We start from the raw sequence: 18108 nt of genomic DNA on the forward strand, positions 1-18108 counted from the left end.
ATGACTTCAGATGGCTCACAAACCAAATTTATACCTGAGGTAATGGAGGGTTAATTGACTTGGCCAAGGTTGTCAGATTTGAACCCTGATCTCTCTGGTTTCAAAGCCCATTTACTTTAAGCACTAGACTACTACACTCCAGTGTGTATTGCTAGAAAAGCCTGGGTTTGGCCAAGCAGGGAGAGAAATACTTGAGCAAGTTATTTGAAGAGCTACAATAAAAGAATTACTGTAGAATCAGAAATTCCCAGGATTTTTCCGGCAGGTGTCTAGTGTTCTTGATTTTATTTTTGTCTTGGGTTGTAGGCAGCTGTAGCTGAACAGGTCAAGGACTGCATACAAGGAGGAAGAGAGTGGTACAATCCTGGAATTCCTACTTTCTGCTGATCTGTCATAACTGACCGATAATGAACGCTCTCATGTTAATTGGTAGCCCCGAAGTTACTACAGCTGTGGTGAATACAATATGCATTTCAGCTTGTCTCTGGCTGGATCGACTACAGTTCTTTCCCAAATTACATGCTGCATTTTTTTGAGGTCAAGCTCCCTTCTTATGGCCATAGTTTGATTACAACGTATAAAAAAAGATTATGACAGAAAAACATTGGTGAAAAACTACTGGAAAACATCTCTTTCAAATGGATCTTTTATCCAGTAACTAAAGTAAGAAAAAGAAAAAACATACTATTACAGAAAAATGTGCCTTTTGGCATATGATGTGCCCTCCCCCCCCTTAAAATATGAGCTGAACATCTCTGGTATAAATTAAGATGGCGCCCATCCAATCTTCCTTTCTGAGCGTTTCATGGTGCCCGGGTCAGCCCAACCACTAGGCAAGATTTGGTGGTCATATGGGGTAGCAGCTTAGACAGCAGCTGCGGCCACAGCAGAGCAACAATTCAGACAGCCAACAAACTCAAGAGAGCCATCAGCAGCTCCTTTTACCTGCATGGGGGGGAGGGCAATTTTCAAACTGTCCATTTTCCTAGATACATAGTGTCTTTTTCTGTCTGTCTCTCTCCCTGGCCCCCATTTGTCTGTCTGTCTTTTCTGTGTCTCTCCTGTCCTGTGTCTTTCTTCTTTTCTTTCTGTTATCCCTTCCTCCCCCCTGGTGGGTAGAATATATGTCTGGTCTTTCTTTCTGGTTTCTCTCCATAACCCCTGTCTTTTTCTTTCTGTCCTCTCTTCCTCTCGCTGTCTTTCTTTCTGTCTCTCTCCCCTCCCTGTCCCCCTTTGTCTGTCTGTCTTTCTGTCTCTCTCCCTGCCCCTGTCCCTATGTCTTTCTTCCTATCTCCTTCCCTACTTCCCTGTCCAGCAGCCGCAGCATTCCCTTCTCCCTCTATTTACCGCGAGAGGGAGCCTGAACAGACATAACAGCCCAAGCCCCAGCAGTGTAACTTCCCCGGCGGCTCCTCTCACGATCGGGCCCGCTTTCTCCGACGCAGGAGCTGCTCTTGAGAGGTAAGCCGCTGCAGCGTCTTTGAGAAGTTGAAAAAAACTTTGGCCCGTCTCCGTGCTCGGCCGCGGTGGGCTACAGTTGCTGCGGCCTGCAGCTGCCAACAGCCGCCGCGACCGACATCCGCCTTGCCGTATTTTTTTTTTTAATTGAAAGACCACGGCGGTGGCTCCTCGCATGATCCCCACCTACGTCGAAAGTCCGACGCAGGCGGGGGATCGCGAGAGTAGCCACCGCTGCGTCTTTCAAGAACCTTAAGCCGCGCATGCGCACTTCCTATGGGTCGCTATAGCTCATGGAAAACGGACCCACGCGATGGGAGTGCGCATGCGCGGCCTAGCGTTTTATTATATTAGATATATATATATATATATTCGCACATAAAACATGCATAGAGGTGTGCTGTTACTTTCATTTTCTTTTCAGTGTGCCTTCATTGTGCATACCACAGAACCTGTGTATACATGTGTCCAGCAGGAGATTAGCATGCAGGTGATTGGCGGCAGAAGGCGCTTCTGAGATCGTGTACAGACCGCGGGCCACATGCAACCCGTGGGCCACGAGTTTGAGACCGCTGTCCTAGAGCATCCTTTCCATTGAAATAGGCCCCCTCTTGGTTTCCTCACTAAGGGATCAAAGAGTTTGGTACTATTTGCAGGGCAGGTTTATATAATATGGGGGTCTCAATCACTGTTCCCACTGAGCTGAGCGGGAGTCCTCCACCTACAGTCCTGCCAGTGGGTGGTGCTGTTTCACTGCAGGACTCCAGGGAACCTACCTGTCCCTGTTGATAGAAAACACAGTACAGCAGGAGGACTTCCGCTCAGCTTAGAGGGAACAGTGGCAATATGGGAGGTTTTGCAAATGTTGCCAGAGTAGTTAATGTAGCTGGTTTAAAAAAAAAAAGGTATGGACAAATTCCTAGAGGAAAAGTTCATAGTTTGCTGTTGAGACAGACATGGGACGATAGCATGGAATGCAGCTACTATTTGTGTTTTTGTCAGGTACTTGTGACTTGGACTGCCTCCTGCGAAGACTGGATGCTGGCTAGATGGACCATTGGTCTGACCCAGTATGGCTATTCTTATGTTCTTATGAGAAACTGGATAAATGTCAGTGCTATCAATTTAAACAATCTGTAAAAGTAAAAGTTCTAGGATTTAAGGGTAAATTAGATGCACATCTCCCTTGAGAAGCATACGGTGATATGGGGACTAAAACTAGGCCAGAGTACACCTGGTGGGGCCTCCGCGTGTGCGGATCACCGGACTTGATGGACCCAGTGTCTGATCCGGAGATGGCAATTCTTATGTTAATCTTATGCTAAAAATCTTGAATAGTGGACCAAGAAGTGATGCAGAAAGCCATGCTGTTGAGCAGCAAGTTGACTGTTGAGCGTATGGCTCCTGCCACATGATTCGTGAAAAAATTATTCCAAGTTTGTTTTTTGATGTACCGTTTAATCAACAAGTACCTAAACGGTTTACAATGGAAGACTAAAGTAAAAGAAAAAAATAAGATAAGATAACAAAGCAAAATAGGTAAATAATAAAACATACCAAAACCTGGTATGAAAAATAAAAGCTGTATTGAGAGGGAAAAGGCATACTGAACAGAAGGAAGGAGGGACTGGGTAAGTGAATACATCGAGATAGAAAATAAAAATAAGAACATAAGAAGTTGCCTCCGCTGAAGCAGACCAGAGGTCCATCTCGCCCAGCAGTCCGCTCCCGCGGCGGCCCATCAGGCCCATTGCCTGAGCAGTGGTCCCAGACTATCCATAAACCTACCTCTACTCCATAAGAACATAAGAAGTTGCCTCCGCTGAGGCAGACCAGAGGTCCATCTCGCCCAGAAGGATAAGGTGAGGGGCAAAAACAAAAGGGAATGGGATCGCTCCTAAAGAAGCGTTTTTGGAGACGTCCGCATTAGATATTACATAGAATCAGCTTGAGGGGGTTCAAGTCAAATGCTGTAGGCATCTTTGAAGAGAAAGGTTTTGAGTCTAGACTTGAATTTGTCTAGGGAAGGTTCAATTTGGATCTTTAGTGGGAGCGCATTCCATAGTGAGGGGGCAGTAACCGAGAAAATGGTTTTACGGGTTGTATCATAAAATATTTCCCGTACAGAAGAAATTGTTAGCAGTTGTTGAGAGTTGGATCAAAGTGTACGAGAGGGGACATAGGGAATCAGAATTTGTCAATAAAAGCTGGTGAGTTCGAATGTTTGCTTTCGTATGTTAGCAGAAGTATTTTGTATGTTATGCGGTGAGTTATGGGTAGCCAATGTGCATTGCGGAGGAGAGGGGTGACATGATCGAATTTCTTTGCTCTATAGATCAGTTTAACTGCAGTGTTTTGCAAGAGTTGAAGATGACGAATCTCTTTTTGTGGAATGCCCTGATATAATGCATTACAATAGTCAATATAAGAAATAACAAGAGCATGGATCAAGATGTTAATGGAAGGAGGGTCCAGAAGAGATGTGATGGAACAAATAAGTCAATTTATAGAAACATTTCTGGATAACCGCGCTGATTTGATCATGGAAGTTCAGGTCTTTGTCAAGGATAATTCCCAGAAGTTTAACTTTGGTTTCAACTTGGATTGGGGAAAAATTTATGCATATAGGTAGGCATATATTTTCTTCCAACGAGGTTGGAAACAGTATGCCCTTAGTTTTTGAAATGTTTAATGCCAGTTTGTTTTGCTGAAGCCAGCAGCTGATTTTAGTGAATTTGGAGCTGATTTTCAGTATTTCTTCAGGGGCTTTAGTAGTTGGATATCATGAGCGTATGTAAACACTGTGAATCCAATGGATTATAATAATGTTAGCAGGGGGGCCAAGAAAATGTTGACAAGAAGTGGCGAGAGGATAGAACTTTGTGGGACCCCCCATATATTTGATGGATGGTTGAAAATGTTGTATTGTTAAAGCTGACTTTGTAGTTTCGGTTATGAAAGTATGAGGTGAACCGTTGCAAGACTGTGCCGGTGATGCCAGGAGATTGTTGTCTCTTAAGAAGTAAGGAATGATCTATGGCAGGGGTGCCCAATAGGTCGATCACGATCGAACGGTAGCTCGCCAAGGCAAAGTGAGTCGATCATCTAGGATTCCCTTTGCCTTGGTGATCTATCGGGCCAATCAATCTTCCTCTCCCCGACGTCAATTCTGCCGTCGGAGAGGAAGTTCGGGCCAGCCAATCGCTGCCTGGCTGGGCGGAACTTCCTCTCCGACGGCAGAATTGACATCGGGGAGAGGAAGATTGATCGGCCCGAAGCAGAGAGAGCATGGGGCGGCGTCGGCGTCAGCGTCGGCTTTGGGGCCTGTTATCCGTTGGTGGCGTTTGGGTCCTGTTCCCCGATGGCAGCGGCAGTGGCTTGGGGAAGGGCAGGGAGAAAGAAAGAAAGGGGGCAGGCAGGGAAACAGAAGGAAAGAAAAGAAACAGAAAAAAAGAAAGGGGACATGAAGAGAGAAAGAAAGACAGGGCAGGGAGAGAGGAAGAAAAAGTTGGGGGAGGGAATGAGGTGTGGAGGAGAGGAAGCATACAGGCTGAAAGATTGGATGCACAGTCAGAAGAAGAAAGTGCAACCAGAGACTCATGAAATCACCAGACAAGGTAGGAAAAATTATTTTATTTTAAATTTAGTGATCAAAATGTGTCTGAATTTATATCTGCTGTCTATATTTTACAATATGGTCCCCTTTTACTAAATCACAATAGTGGTTTTTAGCGCAGGGAGCCTATGAGCGTCCAGAGCAGCGCTGGGCATTCAGCGCAGCTCCCTGCGCTAAAAACTGCTATTGTAGTTTAGTAAAAAGGGAGGGGGTGGGTTTTGTCTATTTTTGTATGGTTGTTACTGAGGTGACAGTGCATAGAGTCATCTGATTTGACCTCTTTGAAAAAAACCTCAGAATAGAAATGATAATTAACAATTCTATGCGTACAGTGTGCGTTGTGTTTTTTTAAAAATTTTATTGTTGGTAGATCATTTTGACTTGGTCATTTTAAAAGTAGCTCGCGAGTCAAAAAAGTGTGGCCACCCCTGATCTATGGTGTCAAAGGCTGAGGTGAGGCCCTGCAATATTAAAAAGGGATGATTTGCGGTGGTCTCTGTAGTAAATTATGGCTGTTGTCAGGCCAGTTAGAGAGAGTTCAGTGATGCAATAAACAAATGAGATGCAAGGGTAAAACACGCAGAATGCGTGTAGTATTCAGGAAAAAGTCTGCCAGACACGTGTGCACAAAGGGCGCATTAAGATCACCTTCACTTGTGTGCACCTAAAAAGCCAGCACACATCTCTGCCCGTGTTCTGCAAAAAAAATATATATATATTAGCCTTGCAAAAATTGTGTGTACATAAAAGTTTGGCAAGGTTGGTATTTATGAGCAGAATGACATTAAATTTCACCTTCAGGTGTGTGCTGTTACTCTCATTTTCCCTGGATACATATGCAGAGCTATTACCTCCTGTTGTCTTTTAAAGTTGCAAGTCCTTGCTATGGTTGCAGAAAAATATCTGGCAGTAAATCCTCTCAACTAATCCTTCTAGTCTGCCTCAGACCTGGCAGTGTTAAAATCCCCAGTTTTCTTCTATGCATTGCAGAGGAATGCCTAATGGCCTTATTGAAGTGGTCTCAAACTCAAACCCTTTGCAGGGCCACATTTTGGATTTGTAGGTACTTGGAGGGCCTCCGAAAAAAATAGTTAATGTCTTATTAAAGAAATGACAATTTTGCATGAGGTAAAAACTTTATAGTTTATAAATCTTTCCTTTTGGCTATGTCTTAATAATAATATTGTAATTTATAGCTAAAGAGACATGATCAAGAAACTGTTTTATTTTACTTTTGTGATTATGATAAACATACCGAGGGCCTCAAAATAGTACCTGGCAGGCCGCATGTGGCCCCCGGGCCACGCGTTTGAGACCACTGCCTTATTGCCATTTATTTTTAATATGCTGTGAGCTTGCTGAACCCCCTTTGTGTGTGCCATACGCATATACCTCAAGGTAACTGCACTTCTGTTTGTGGTAGCTTCTGTATTAGTCTGTGTTGAGTAGTTCAACAGCTTTTTTTTTTTAAGTAAAGCTGAGTGTGTCTCTATGGTTCTCAATGTATAAACCAGCAAACATTTATCATGGTAATTTTGCAGCCACTAGTGGTACTTTCCTTGTAATCCAGTATCTGGGAATTTTATTACAGGAAAAGCATTTCATTAGACTGAAAAGAGGCAGAAGCAGTCATAAGTAGTACTCGTGGTTTCAGAAACATTAGCTGAACGTTAGAAAGAAAATATCAGAAGAGTGTGGTTAAAATAAAACAGCCTTTGTGAATAAACTGAAATTATATACACTGAAGTAAGAAAGGAATTACTGTATATTAAAAATATATATTTGTGTCAATTTCACAGAAGGTTCCAGTTGATTAAAAAATTCAATTTTTTTAATACGAACATTATGTCATCTTGCAATGAATACCTAGTACAGTCATATAAAGCCAGACAAAAAATTCCACCCATGTCCCCAGCTACCCAGTTTGTAATGGCAGCTTATATCATTCACTTCTTACAACTATAAGGACAGGGCATGTGAGGCTGTGCACAGGGCCTGCCAATCGCTGCCTGGGGGGGGGGGGGGGGCTGGGAAGGGGGGAGGCTGGTGGGCCCGGCTCTTTTGCTGTTCTGTTTACAGCTTCGGGAAGCAAGGAGAGCTCAGAACTCGGCGGCGGTGGCTTGGAGGCCTGTTCACCAATGCGGCGGCGGTGGTGACTTGAAGGGGGGGGGAAGAAAAAGAAAGGGGTCAGGGAGACAGAAAGAAAAAGAAAGGGAGGCAGGGAGAAAGAAAGGGGAGGGGGCAGGGGAGAGAGGAAGAAAAAGTTGGGGGAGGGAATGAGGTTTGGAGGAGAGGAAGCATACAGGAAGCTGAAAGAAGGGAAGAAATATTGGATGCACAGTCAGAAGAAGAAAGTGCAACCAGACTCATGAAATTACCAGACAACAAAGGTAGGAAAAATTATTTTATTTTCAATTTAGTGATCAAAATGCATTCGTTTTGAGAATTTATATCTGCTGTCTATATTTTGCAGTATGGCCCCCTTTTACTAAACCGCAATAGCGGTTTTTAGCGCAGAGAGCCTATGAGCGTTGAGAGCAGCGCGGGGCATTCAGCGCAGCTCCATGTGTTAAAAAACGCTATCGCAGTTTAGTAAAAGGGGAGGGGGTATATTTGCCTATTGTTGTATAGTCGTTACTGAGGTGTGACATTGCATATTTTAAAGTCATCTGCCTTGACCTCTGAAAAAAAAACCAAAATATAAATTATAATTAACATTTTCTCTGCGGACAGTGTGCTTTATGTTTTTTAAAATTTTATTGTCATTTTGACTTGGTCATTTTAAAAGTAGCTCGCAAGCCCAAAAAGTGTGGGCACCCCTGCACCAGAGAATACTAAATTCACCCTATATATACACTCATCTTATGCATTTATACCATAATACACCCATCCAACATATAAAAGCACATAATACCAGTATCGTGTACTATGTTCATTCTAAATCCTACTTATTTACACTCATAATACCAGTATCGTGTACATCCTTATAAATCCAGTTAGCTGGTTCTCCATAAATTCTGCTTTTTTGTTGTATCCTCACTCTGTCTGTTGCTGTGTCTTACAGAGCTTGCTCCCAGTTCCTACTGCCTCTCACATGCCTAAGCTGCCAGGACCACTGTGGTTCCCAGACTGAGACCTGCCCCAACCCAGAAGTGACATCACAAGTTTGTATTTGTTATTTTGAACATCCTTAGTGGCGAATGCCACAGGAGCGTGGACAAGAAGCAGGTCCTGCTTCTTTGTGCACACCCTGAGTGTACACTTACTATAATATGCTATGGATGGCTTCTACCTGCCTTTTTTAACTTCCTTGAACCCCTTGTTGCTCCTATGTGCTTGCCACAATACATTCTGGTCATATGGGATCATAGACTGCCACAACGCTGACCTCCTCTCACCTCGTCCAAGGTAGAACATGTTTGTCCTTTCCTTTTATCCCCTACCTTTCAATGCTCCCTTAAGAACAAGACATAGTCTCTCACTATTGGATTTCTCAATACACATTCATTGTGCAATAAGTACTTCCTTATTCATGGCCTCATTCTTTCACATAATTTTAATATCCTATGCCTCAGAGAGACCTGATTATCTGAAACAGATGCATCTTATTTCAATCAAACCACTCCTCTGGGTTCCAAATACTTCCTCTGTAATCGGTCTGCACAATGGGGGAGGGGGATTTGATGACATATATTCTTCCAACCTTGGTACATCTGGCTTCTCTCCACAATCCTATTCTTCCTTGGAATCTCTGAAATTTTGTTTACCCTCTGTTCCCTCCAATTGCTTTCTTCTATCCCCCTCCCCCTCCTCAATCTTTTAAAAAACTCCAAACTTTGAGTACATACTGCATGTCCACTGCGCATCCTGTGATCTTAAGGGACTTCACCTTGATGACCCTACTGCTTTTTTCTCTCAAGATCTGGTAGCTCTACTCTCCAATCTTAACCTAAAATATGTACAGGTAGCAAATCATCACAATGTCCATACCCTAGATCTAATTCTATTGTTGACTTCCTCCACCAACGCTGTAGCTATTACCTTACCGCTTCCCCTACCCTGGGGACTGATCACTCTTTAGTTTCTCTCACCTATACTATACAGCAGAATATAACTGCTGCAGCACCCCAACCCATTCCCACTCGAGATCTTAGCAAGCTCACACAGGATGGTTTTATGGATGCTCGCAGATCAGGCAACTGCTTGGAATACAGGCTTTCACCAGGCACTAGACTCTATTGCACTCCTACTTTGCATGCCTCTAATCAGGGATGCCAAACTCAGACCCTCTGTTCCTTCCCTCCCTCCATCCATCCTCCATTCCCGGTCTCACCTTCAAAGCAGCCTGCAGAGAATTGTTGGTTGGCTGTAGCGAACCTAGCAGGCTGCTGTCGACCTCCGCAGCACATTCCCTCTGCCACGGTCCCGTACATCAGAGGAAGGGTGGGACAGCGGCAGAGGGAACGTGCTACAGAAGCAGACAGCAGCCTACTAGGTTTGCTACAACCGACCAGTGATCCTCTGTAGGCTGCTTTGAAGGTGAGACTGGGAAGTCTTCATCTACCCAAATTCAAGATCCATCTTAAAACTTATCTATTTCAAGATGCCTTCGACAAATCTTAATTTATCAGTTACCCTAAGAAACCTACTTTATTCAGTATGCATCACTTTTTCCATGCCCCCTTATCCTTCATGTTTTTTTCCCATTCCTCTATCTCATTTTCCTCTAACAATTATGTAACTTTTCTACTACTCCCAACTTACCCTCACTATCTAGTCCGTCTGTAAGTGTCATATATGTTTACCCTAATTATTCATACACACCCCCACTATTTCTTTCAAATCTATATTAAAATTTTTATTGTTAACCGGTCAGATATTTGTTTTATGATCGGGATATTAAAAACTAATAAACTTGGAAACTTGGAAGCTGGAGGACGCTAGAAAGAAGGTGGGTCCTGGTGTAAAGAAGGGGGAAACATGCAGGCCTGGGGGGGGGGGGGGCGGCAGTAGCTCCTGGTATAGAAGAGCACGGAGGGAGGGAAGGAGTCCAAACAGACATGCATATGCTAGACTGAGGGTGGAGGAGAGGGGAAGAAATATTGGGTTTAAAAACAGAGGAGAGGGAGAGAGATGGTGGACAATGGGATGGAGGGAGGGAAGGAACAGAAGTTGGACGCAAGGGATGGCGTGGAGGGGTATAGAGGTACTGGATAGGAGGGTAGTTCAGAAGAGAAAGGGAGAGATGGTGGACCCTGTGGTGGTGGGGAAAAAGGGAGAGATGCTGAATGAAAGGGTAGTTCAGAAAAGGAGAGATGGTGGATCTGGGGATGGTGGGGTCCATCACTGCAGCTATGGGGATGGAGACAAAAAAAGGAGAGATGCCAGACCTCTGTGGGAGGGAAGGGAAACGGAAGGGGAAGACAGAGATGAAAGATGGATGGTTAGCACAGAGAAAGAAGAAAACAACTAATGGGCAGGAGACCCTGGCAAGCGAGTTATCAGAAGACAACCAGAGCCTGGGACCAACATGGTTTGAATAATGACCAGACAACAAAAGGTAGAAAAAAATAGTTTTATTTTCTCTTTGGTGATTATAATGTGTCAGATTTGAAATGTGTATCCTGCCAGAGCTGGTGTTAGACAGCAAGCGTGAACTAGGAAAGTCTTTTGTATTTATTTTGTTTACATCACAGAGCCGACGTGGGGTTGGAGAGGTTGTAACCCTATACTTCTACTAAGACTAAGGAGTCCTTTTATAAAGGTATGCATTTAGCGTGCACTAAATCGGTTAGTGTACCTTAATAAAAGGACCCCTAAGTATCTTAATAAAAAATTTGGTCCACGACTTAGCCTATGTTTTAGATTTTGGCCCCTTTCGTGATTGAGTCTGACACCCCTGCCCTAAGTCCACTTGTCTCCAGCCTCCTGGTACACAGCAGATCTTCACCAATTAAAAAGTCAACTATGCTCCATCAGTCCATGGCCATACTTCTTACAATCGATAAAAATAAGGCACAATCTTATAAATCTGCCTTAACTACAGCAAAGAGGAACTACGGTACTTTTCAGCCCAAATCTCCAAAGCGCCTAACACAATCGTTGTACTGTAACAAATTCTCAAAACCTTCACTTCTTTCCTTCATGCTCAAGACCCCTTTAAGCGACAGATATCAGCCTAACTTCTAGCTACTCATTTTGAAGGTAAAATTGTTCTCTCCATGCAACCTTACCCCACAACACTGCCCTTTTCTTCTGTGTCACTCTGTGCTTGTCTCAATCTCTCATGTAGTATGTTCACTAGGTTCAATCCCACCCTGCTTTGTCAAACAGTTTCTAGAAGACTGAGGTCATCCAACCAAAGCCCAAAGTCATCACACCATCTACACATGATCCCTCTAATCTTCATTCTATTGCTAATATACAATTCTTGGCTAATATCATGGAATCTACTCTCCACCAACAAATCATGGATTTTGTTGATATGAATTCTATCTTTCACCAAATCAAACAGGATTCTGACTGCACCATAGTACTGAAAATGGCATCTTGATAGACTACAGTGTTTTATTGCTATTCCTTGATCTGACTGTAGCATTCAATCTCGTTGATCGTACAATATTATTTCACCATTTACACCAGACAAGGATACTGTTTAAAGTTGGGTTTCTTCTTACTTATATAACCATACATACACGGCACATCATGAGAACTCTGTGGCTGCCCCCTTCTTGCCAGCCTCAGGGGTTCTTCCATAGGGGTACATTTTGGCCCTATTACTGTTTAACATACAAGGGTAAATCAAAAAGTAAAGGCAAAATACATTTAACAGCTTTAATAGAAGTAACTGTGAGTTATTGAACATATCACTTTTCCACAGAGCCCCCCATGCAAGACAACGCATTTGTTGTATCATTCAACTAGCTTCTGCATTCTTGCAGAGAAATTTTTCAGCTGCTCCCGAAGCCAGGTGAGCACTGCTTCTTTTACTTCATAATGCTTTGGCTTTTTCTCTCTGGGTCACAGTGATGCACCCATGTCTCGTCGCTGGTAACAATTCTCTCCAGAATACTTGGACTTTCTTTATTCCATCACAGGAACTGGGTCATAACCTCCACCCGCTGTTGAGTGCGCGCAGACTTTCCAAAGGTACCAGGGGAGGGGGATTCGGGGAGTGGGTTCAGGGGAGCATCTAATGGCAGGAGGGAGTGGGCATCCCTCCAACCTTTGTTTTTTTTTTTTGCAGGAGGAAGGTTTTTTTTTTTGGGGGGGAGCTCCATTGGCAGGAGGGAGTGGGCATCCTGGAGTGGGCATCTCTCCTGCCTTTTTGAGGGAGGAAGGGGGGAGGGGATGATTGAGAGGGGAGGGGGGGGTCAGTGGCGCAAGGGTCCAGGACCGGGTGGGGACATGGCACAGGGGTATTCAGCCAGGAAGGAGGGAGTAGGCATCCCTCCTGCCATTTTCATAGCCATGTGAGGGTCATTGGGGAGGGCCATCAGTGTGGGGCACATTTTTTTTTTTTTTTTTTAATGGTGCAGATTGTGCATTTGTAATACATGCATATCTGTGCCATTAAAAAAAAAAGAAGCTCTAACAACAGTGACAGGAGGCTGCTTCCCTTGTCACTGCTGTTAGGGCTCTGCACATGTGTTAATCGCTCACTGAGCAGTTGATCTGTCGGGTTTGCATGCTAATGATGTGCACCTCCGTGCACATCATTTGCATGCAAACTCGGTAGCACATCGATCACTGGTCCACAATCAGCCAGATAATCAGTCAATAGCGATCCAGTTGTATTACCGACTGACTTTAGTGCATCTACCATTTGTCCCTAGCTAGTAGAGTTTCAATACAATAACAGGCTGCAAAAAGCAACAGAAATGCATATGTGACACATCAAACTTTTCCTTAAATTGCTGAAATGTTATAAATGTACCACTATGTCACACACATCCTTACCTCCCAGGGAATTCCCTTCATATAGCCAAGTAAGATGTGGCCTCAATGTTGCCAGATACATTTTTATAATCCTGCTCAATTACCTTGAAAAAGCAGCCCCGAAACAGTCCATTGTACGAGTGGGTGCTGAAATGTTCTCATCCCAACTTCAGTTGGGACAGTTTCCATCGAGGACTTTATACTTAGTTCAGCAAGTTTCCACTTTTTCATTCAGCACTTTTCTGACAGAACAAATAAAGTGGAAACTCACTTGATGGAGACTGTCCCAACTTTGTTGGATGGGCTGAAAATTTTTCTTCATATTCACAAGAGTACATAACATAAAAGTTGCATAATCAGACTTCTTACATAGGCATCCTGTTGCAAAATCAGGTCCTGGCGGGCCTCGGAGCTAGAGGAACTAAGCCTCCCTCCTGCTCTCAACTTTGGACAAGGTGAGGTTGGGGGACCATCCGATGGTAAGAAGGATTACGCAGCCCTCCTGCCTTTTATGAGGGGAGGAGGGGATGGTTTGGGGGCGCCTGGCATTTTGGGGGGGGGAGGCATCTCGTGGCAAGAGGGAGTGGGCATACCTCTTGCCAATTTTGGCTGGCATGGGTTTTTTTTGCGGTGGCAGGAAGGAGTGGTTATCCCTCCTGTCTCTCTGTCGGTGGGTTTGGGGACCCACAGTTTGTCTTGGGGAAGGAACTCAGCTCGCATTTTGTTTTTTAATGGGGCAGATATTGCTCGTGTGTAACACACACACAGCATCTGTGTCCATTAAAAAGAAAAAAAAGGTATGGCATGTTATAAATATATCAATTTGTACTGGTAGGACAGGTAAGCAACTGGTCTTGATCAGTCGCTTTTTTCAGATCGCTAAAAGCTATCACTTTTTTTTGTGCATCGAGAAGCCATGTTAGAGCATTAATTGCTCTGCTAGTTTACATGGCATTTTCAATATTAATGACCTTATTTGCATGGCCGGATCATAGAATGAGTGATTGTGCACAAAACCACACAGTGAGCTGTTTGTGCATCGGGTCAGCAAATCCGATTGTCGCAAAAACAGTTTAGCGACAATCGCTGACTTTAGTGCATCTAGCTCCACGTGAAAGTCTGCAAGTCACAACAGACATCCATACTCCGCTTCTCCACTGCACAGTAAACAGAGAAATTTGTTCTTCACGCTGCCAGGAACTTTTCTTTTTTTAAAATCTGTTTTAACGATTAAAAGAGTTAGTGTAAGTCACTGTTGTTTAAGTCATGCCAGCACAAGGGAAAAATGATGCACGATTTGAGATGTTGCTGAACCATATGTTTCAAATTCAAAGCAACTATGTAGTTGGATGAAAAGTACTTCCCGATTGAATGAAGCGTTTTAGACTCACTCGGATGATGAATTGCCTCCCAACAGGGAATACTCATGCTATGGTAACAGCTGCCTTTGTCATGAAGATAGACCATTGTGACATCACAGATTGCTCTGCTTCTGGAACAAAATGAACCTTCTCACCAGCAAGAAAGTGTCCTCTTCCAGGACCAGATTTGGACCAGAGTGGATTATGAGTAACATTCTCATTCATTCAGGAGTGCTACAAACTAGCTATAAAACAAATATCGTATATACTCGAATACAGGGAAGGATTAACCAATAGGCCAAGTAGGCACGTGCCTAGGGCCCGAAATGGTCAGGGGGGGCCCGATGAAGGAGGGCATCAACATTGTTTTTTCCAAATGGCGATGGGCCCCTCCAGCATCGATTGGCAACGCAGGCCCCCCCCCCCTCCATCGATGGAAAGTAAGACAAGCAAGCAACGCGGGTAAGAAAGGCATCGGGAACTGTAATTGTGCAAGTGGTGCTGCTTGCCCAAAGCTTCCCTCTGACGCAGCTTCCTGTTTCTGCCTGGGCGCATGGTGGGGTGGGGCGGGGCGGGGCAGGGGGGCCCAGTGTACTTGTGTGCCTAGGGGCCTTCAACGAATTAATCCTGCCCTGCTCGAATATAAACAGAGGTGACTTTTTCCCCTTCAAAAAGGAGGATAAAAGGTTGACTCGAATATAAACCAGGGGTTTATATTTAAGTGCTTTGCCTGACTCTGCAGCCAGCCCCCCTCCCTGCCTGACTCTACACTCAGTCCCCTCCCTCCCTGCCATTAACCCACCCCCCCACCCTCCCCTGCAAGGCTCTGCACCCAGTCCCCTTCCTTCCTGCTCTGCCAGGTTCTGTACCCAGCCCTATTCCCTCCTTCCCCTGATGCCTTGCAGGCCTCCCCAGGCCTGCCATAAGCCCTGGTGGTCCAGCTGTGGGCTGGGACAGGAGGGATCCCTCCTAGCTCCTGTCCCAGATGACTCTGACATCCCACCTCCATCCCACCAACCAGACTTCTAAAAAAAACCCTACTGGTGGTCTAGCAGTGAACTGGGGCAGGAACAAATTTCCTATGTTGCTGCCCTATGCAGAGCTGCCATTTCAGATACCAGTTCTGCACAGGGCAGGAGCATAGGAAGATCGCTCCTGCCCTGGTTCACCCTGGACTAACAGGGCTTTAAAGGTAGGGTTTGGGGTTTTGTTGTTGTTGTTTTTTTTTTTAAAGTCTGGGAGACAAGGGGGAGGTGGGATGTATGAGAGTCAGCCAGGACAGGGAGCAAGAAGGATTCCTCCTGCCCCAGCCCCACCGCTGGACCATCAGGGCTTACAGCAGTCCCGGGGCGGGCCTGCAACAGGTCCATGAGAGGGGGCGGGTGGGGGCTGACCTGAATATAAACCGAGACTCCCATTTTTGGGCTATTTTTTTTGGCCCCAAAATCTCACGTTTATATTTGAGTATATATGGTAGCTAAGTTTTGAACGTTGCATCCCCTCTCTCAACACAGGGCCCTTTCGGTCTTGTGTAATGTCACACACTCAGCCAGCATCATGTCTAGAGTTCCTTAGAAGCATGGCTAGTCATACCAAGATGGCTTTGGTGGATAGTGAACAAAAATATGTCAGACCTCAGTGAGATGCCTCAGCCGTGTCTGCACTAATCCTGACCAGCTTGTGACTTCTGTGCATGACATTAGCACACAATTACATATGGAAGAACAGTCATGCATGTACAATGACAATGCATGAAACATGAATGAGCTCAATCCCAGCATGCAAGGCAATATATGTGTAAGATGAGGAAAAATTCCAGCATGCTGCACTCTCAGTCAGTTGAGTTTTAGGGCCCAGGCCATGATGTCTAACAGAACATCACCGTGCAGTATACTTCATGGCATTTAGAAACACAAGAACTTCTAAACTTCTGCATTTTGGAACTAAATATCATCTGCTTTTGTACTTTTCTTAGGATAAAATTTGTATTATGCCAAACTCCTAGTATTTCAAAAGAGCTGCCATTTGGCAGAGGATACAGCAAAGCCTTTGGATTGAGATTCATCAATGGTAAGTGGATAGTCCCCATTATCTGCCTGAACCCAATAAATGAGGCTTGCCAACTGGCCCTCTTTAAACAGGACAAATCCCTATGTTGAATGTTTGTTTAGTTATCCTTAAAAATGGCGTGGGTAACATGATTTAGGTACCTCACAGGCTATGTTATTTACTGATCTACACTTGAAGCAGGAGCCAACAGTTATTTTATTTTTATTTTTTTAAAGTGCTTTGCAAACATAATTGCTTCATATCAGATCATTCTCTGGAAATAAATTGCAGACAGATTTCCTAAGGACTTAAGACCCAATTGAACTATAGTGAATGAAGTACTTCTTGAGGAAGTGTAGCTGTAAGTAGAAAATAGAGGATAAAGAGGCATTAAAATACCAAACTTAATTTAAATAGGTTTTTACTTTTTCTCTCCCCCCATCATCTTTTGCTTTTCCTTCCCCCCCTTTAAAACCCTTTAAATTTAATGGTTGTACAAGAGAGGGAAGACAGACTTGTCTTAGTCAAATGCTTTCAAGTCCATCTCTTCCATTACGGTGTCAGGTCAAAAGCGCGCCGGGACAATAGGCACGCCCAGACAATTGAGCGCAGCGCGCGCTGCCGCGCCGCTCTAAATTACAGTTTTTAGTGCTCCGACGGGGGGGCGTGGGGAACCCCTCCAGTTTACTTAATAGACTTCGCGCCGCATTGTGGGGGGGTGGGGGGTTGGAACCCCCATATTTTACTGAAAACTTCACTTTTTCCCTGTTTTTAAGGAAAAAAGTTCAGTTTACAGTAAAATGTGGAGGGTTACAACCCCCCTAAACCCCCCAAAACGCCGACGCGATGTCTATTAAGTAAACTGGGGGGTTCCCCAACAAAACCCCCGTCGGAGCCCCTAAAAACTTTAATTTATAGGCAGCACGGCGGCGCGCGCTTTTGTCTTTCGCGCCGTTGTCTATGAACCCTTCCATACAGACCTCCCTCAGTTCCTCCACTAATAGGTGATACAATTTTGGGGTCTCCTACAGTAAAGGATCAAGGGCTACCACCAAGCCAGGGGCTTGGGGGCCAAATCAAATCTTTTAAAATTTTAGAACAATTTCTCCCAGTACCCTTGGTACATCGGGCATCTTATTTACAGACAATTTAGAAAAAGCAAAAGAGATGCCACACAAGTATTTCCCCACCATATTATCCTGTGTCATGGACATAAAGTAAAGCTCATTTAAACAGTATGAACAGTGTGCTTGAGAGATGGACTGCTTTTAACATCTCAGAAATTTTCAGGACTGCATTCTGGATTCCAACTTATTGAATATTCTTCAGTAATAATTGCTCTACATACTAAGTAGTTAGGTTCCAAATACAGTCTCTTTTCTACAGTCCAAATTCAAGTACCTTAGCATACATTCATTTGTAACTGAGCCTCTGACACATCAGTTTACGCCTGTTTAACTTTTAAAATCCTATATGGTATCCTCCCTCCCTTTATCCCTCTTTCTTGGAATTCCTCAAACCCTAATACCACCAGATCCTCCCACAAATTAAAACTATCCTTCCCCTCGCTAAAAGGCATTTCCCACACAGGAAAGCTAGGGACCTCCCTCCACTTCAAAATCACTGAGCTCTGGAACAACCTTACCTCCCCTCTTCAGAACTTGAGCTCTCTCCAAGTTTTCCGCA

General features: G+C 44.3%; 1 protein-coding gene across 1 annotated transcript in view; it reads right to left on the reverse strand.

Annotated features, from left to right (window-relative positions):
- Positions 1 to 18108, reverse strand: part of MYO10 (myosin X) — a 522066-nt gene that overhangs the window by 243684 nt on the left and 260274 nt on the right. The window lies entirely within an intron of this gene.

This window comes from Geotrypetes seraphini, chromosome 2 (assembly GCF_902459505.1).
Source record: "Geotrypetes seraphini chromosome 2, aGeoSer1.1, whole genome shotgun sequence".
Lineage (NCBI taxonomy): Eukaryota > Metazoa > Chordata > Amphibia > Gymnophiona > Dermophiidae > Geotrypetes > Geotrypetes seraphini.